Consider the following 5,106-nt stretch of genomic DNA (forward strand, 5'->3'; position numbering starts at 1 on the left):
TACAGATATTGTTGCTTGTCAGTTATTTGTATTGTAGGAAGCTTGTCTTTATACACCACTTAGTTCTTAAACAGCCTTTTAGCTGCGGTGAACCAAGCACAGTCCACCAAGAATATTTATTTGGTCTAGGATCTTTGGGCCACTATGCTGAGAAGAAAAAGGCACTCTCATAGATTGAAAGTAGAGCTAATATAAGAAAAAGAAGAAAGAAGTAGATACACACAAAAAAAAACCACAAACTAATAGAGAAAAGACTATAGAAAAGGTGAGAGAGTTCTTGAAACACCTTAGGTTGTTCTTGAGAAATACTTAGTAACACTATTCATAAACCTAAATAATATACCTTTAAATGTGGTTTTTACGTAAATACTTGTTTTTGTTCAAATCCCTGTGGAAGAGTGTTCTAACACTAGGTGAGAACCCAGTTCCACTCAAACACCATCCCCTCCACTTAGAAGGGTGTGAGAATGCCTTTTTTTTTTTTTAGCACAGTGGCCCAAAGATCTTGGGCCAAATAATTGTTCTTGGTGGGCTAGGCTTGGTTCACCGCAGCTAAAAGGCTATTTAAGAACCAAGTAGTGCACAAAGCAAACTCCCTACAACACAAATAAAATAACAAACAAAAATATCTGTATTGAATGACAGTTCAGCAACAAGGAAATACACAGCAAATAAAATACAGTATAAAAAAAAAGTTAGGGATCCTTGAATTAGTAAGAGGCATTTTATTAATTTTCCTTAGTTATAATTACAGTGCTCCCTAAGACGTGACACAAGGTTCAACTAAGTTTAAAAATTACAGACTTTGATAACTATTCAAGCTTCCAAGACTCGCAAAATTTGAAAATTTTAAATCAGAGTATGCGCTATAGTGGCTGTCTCTGGGATAACAGGAGCGGTTCCTCTGTTTTTCTCGAACTTTATAGAGTTCTTTCTATGGCTCTATATCTTTTCTGGGAGACTCAGAAAAATGGCGATGAATGCTTGAATAAAGAAAATTAGTGAATCGAAATCTGAATCCCTTCAGCATGGATTTCCCTCTCCTTTTATAGCGCAGTTCTAGGGTTCTGGGGTACCAGTGATTTCTGCCTTTTGACCTTCAGAGTTCGTGTTGTGCTAGTTTTGCTCAGGGGCTGGTTGTTTCTTTTTTTTTTTTCATAACTTCTTGCTTTTGGTGTAACCAAGCGAAAAGCCCCTAGCTGGTTTTCCATTTCTAGGTCCTCTTCGTTCATTAATCCTCAGCTACTTGGCCCTTTCTTCCACCTCTCCAACTTTTGGTTGCACTCCATCCTTGTCATTTTTCCCAAATAGTTGGAATCTTTACTGTTGGGTTGAAAGCTCCTTCCAGTTACCTCTTTTTTTTTTTTTTTTAATGGTTTTCTCATTGTTGGTTCCTTGAGGCACAGCTCCTATGTTTTGCTTCGTACTTTCTGATCCCACTGTATGTCTAGGCGCATGAGACCTGCATACTCTTTGTCTTTTATCCTTCTTTTGAATCTGCTTCAATCTTACTTCACGCATCCCAAGGATCCCCGGACTCTAGTGACTTCGAGGATCCCGGCCCAACTCTTCTTATTGGGCTCCTTTTGGTTTATTAGTCCTAGCCGGCTGGGCCTCTCCCTTACTTCATGTATTTTAAGGTTTGTTCTTCCATAGGTTTTTTGGATCCCAATTCTTTAGACCTCTCACCTTTTTCTTCTTTCTTTTTTTTCTTTTCTTCATTACGTGAGCCCAGCCCCTTTTTCTTATTTTCTCTAGCTTCATTTTTTCATGAAATTAGTCCAATGTGCTATTTCTTTGAGCCTTGGACTGTGATCAATTTTAAACCTCAATATTTAGCCCCCCGAGCTTATGGGTTGCCTGCAGCCCATGCGTGAGTAGTTAAGTTTCTGCAGGATTCTTCCATTTTGATCCTTCTTCGAGGATCTTAATCTTTAATTTTCGGTCGCTGGTATCCTGGCACCCTTTTCTTTTTGCTCCTTTCTCTTGTAAATCCTCCCTTTTACATGGGACGTGGCAGTTGAGTTCTGAAGTACAAAAATTTCCACCACTTACTTTTACGTTTCCCATAACTCTCATTAATAACTGCTGATAACTGTTCCCTCTTTAAATTAAATTTCTAGCAACTGGCGCGTCTTTCCACATATTGTCTTCTCTAACTACTCTTTATGTCTTTATTCTAGGCATTTCACATTACCTTTTTATCTCCCTAAATCTTCCATTCCTAGTCTTTTATCTCTTCCTTTCGATTAGTCTTGCTGCTTCCTACTTTTTTCTTAATTCCCTTTACTTTCAAGATATATTGTCTCAATGGCTTCTTCTTCTTCTCAAAAAAGAAAGGAGTGTACTCCAAGCCCCTTTGAAGGTGAAGGTTCTTCTAGTTCTGCGTAAGATGAGTCTCATAAGGTCATTGGGAGTCCTGTTTTTCCTTTACAAGACCCCTGGTACACTCCTAGCATATTCTTCCTTTAGGTGTCCCATGGCGAAACCCTTCCATCCTCTCATGCCTGGGTATTCTCTGGTCTGGCTGGTTTCATTGGTTCTACTCAAGTCCTAGACCCTAAGGAGATTTTTGATTTCCAGATCAGGCGGGGACTTCAAGAGGCAGTCCTCATCTTTTTTTATTTTGTTGCTGGAAAGATCCAAGGCTAGCCCATCTAGGTGAATAAAGAACTTTCTAACGAGGAATTCGTGGGTCGCTTGGAGCGTGCCGGTATCTTGAAGGCAGTGGCTATTTTCAGGAATCTTGAGGGTTTTAGAGATGCCAAAGGTCTTAGGCATTTGGTAAGCCGTTGGTGTCCTGCTTTGCACACTTTTTCTTTTTCTGTTGGAGAACTGACTGTCACCCTGGAGGATGTGGTCAACAATTTCCTCCTTCCAGTGCTTAGGGATGAAAATCCCTTTGATATTAATCTTTCTGACGAGAATCTCAAGGTGGAAGAAAAGTTATTTGCTAATTTTGGTGGATGTCCTGCTTCTTCTGGTGGGAAACCGGCTAGGATGGGTAGGTGGGTTATGAATCTTTCACGCGAGAAATATAAGGAAGTTAGGCGAGCTGGGTTCCTCACATTTTGGCTTACCAAGTTTCTGTTTAGTGAGTTCCGTGGGTATGGGATTAAGTCTACTCTTTTTCCATTGGCGATTAAGTTGGCTCAGGGTGCTCAATATCCTTTAGCCCTCATGTTTTTGGGCCATGTCTATTCTCAATTGGATTAGCTTCATGGAGATGAAGTCGAGGGTGACTCCTGTTATGTAATTACTTATTCTCTTTATTGCGCCATTCTCCAGGTATTTATGTGAGATCGTTCTTTGGTTACTTCAGCAAGATGTAGGAATTTAAAGTTTGTAAAAAATAAGTTTTAGGGATCCCCTGATGTGGTTAAAGGGCTTTGTGGCAGCTCAACTAACAGCCACCCTATTATTTTTCATTGGCTGAGTTTGAAAGGTGGCAGCTTTAACTTGGTTGAATTATTTGATCAAGCAAGTCATTTGCATTGGCGCTCTCCCTGAGAGTTTGGCCCCGGTTTTGTTTGTGATTCTGTGTTATCTCATTTTCTGACTTCTGCAGGAAACACCCTCGATTTACATCGTGGTAATAAGGGTAGCTTAGCATACCTGGCTTGCATTAGTCCTTCTTGGCTTCCTGTGCTTTCCTCATGTGGCCCCCAGTACACCCATTACTCAGCGCATCGATCAAGATATCCCTCCAGTGTTTAATGACATAGTATCATCACTTCCTTCCTTGAATCCTTTTATGAGACTTCAGGCCTTCTCTTATTGGTCACGAAGGAGCCCTCAGTTCGTAGTGCCCAATTTTCAAAGAGGAGTTTTTACCTCCAGTGGTTATGCAGACTATTGAAGAAGGGTGCAAAAATCCTTTGTTGACTATGCTGGTTTTGATACAATTGGGAGAGTCCCCAAAACTGGCATTTCTTCTGCTCCAACATCCAACAGTTGGTGCTTGCTAAGGAAAAAGAAGTTGAGCGTCCTTTAGTTATAAGGAGCCGGGTGAAGACTAAGGTAGAGTCTTCTTTTCCCCAAGTCGCTGTGAGTTCTTCAGTCCATGGTTCTCTAGGACCCTCTAGACGTACCCGTAGTAAACAAAAGATACCCAGAGACCCTGTTGAGAGAGAGAGAGAAAGGCAAGGCCTCTTTACTTCTTTTCTCTTTTATGTTGCAATTTGTTGTTGTTTTTTTTTTTTTTTTTGAACTGATGAGTGGTTGTCTTTTCTACAGTCCAAGCGTAAGTTGGACCCCATTAAGTCACCGAAATCACCAGAGTCTGGGGATCCCTGGGATGCGTGAAGTAAGATTGAAGCAGATTCAAAAGAGGGATAAAAGACAAAGAAAATACGGGTCTCATGCGCCCAGACATACAATGGGATCAGAAAGTATGAAGCAAAACGCAAGAGCTGTGCCTCAAGGAACCAACAATGAGAAAACCATAAAAATAAAATAAAATAAAAAAGAGGTAACTAGAAGGAGCTTCCAACCCGGCAGTAAAGATTCCAACTATTTGGGAAAAATGACAAAGATAGAGTGCAACCAAAAGCTGGAGAGGTGGAAGAAAGGGCCAAATAGCTGAAGATCAGCGAACGAATGGGACCTGAAAATGGAAAACCAGCTAGGGGCTTTCTGCTTGGTCGCACCAAAAGTAAGAAGTTATGAAAAAAAGGAAATGACCCACCCCTGAGCAAAACTAGCATAGCACGAACTATGAACGGTAAAAGGGAGAAATCACTAGTACCCCGGAACCCTAGAGCTGCACTATAAAAGGAGAGGGGAATCCATGCTGAAGGGATTCAGATTTTGATTCACTAATTTTCTTTATTCAGGCATTCATCGCCATTTTTTTGGGTCTCCTAGAAAAGATATAGAGCCATAGAAAGAACTCTGTAAAGTTCGAGAAAAACAGAAGAACCACTCCCAGTATCCTAGAGATAACCACTATAGTACATACTCGGATTCAAAAACTTCAAACTTTGCAAGTCTTGGAAGCTTGAATAGCTATCAAAGTCTGTAATTTTTAAACTTAGTTGAACCTTATATCACATCTTAGTGAGCACTGTAATCATAACTAAGGAAAATTAATAAAATGCCTTCTTA

Source organism: Quercus suber, unplaced genomic scaffold (genome assembly GCF_002906115.3).
Source record: "Quercus suber isolate HL8 unplaced genomic scaffold, Cork oak 2.0 scaffold_87, whole genome shotgun sequence".
NCBI classification, from domain to species: domain Eukaryota; kingdom Viridiplantae; phylum Streptophyta; class Magnoliopsida; order Fagales; family Fagaceae; genus Quercus; species Quercus suber.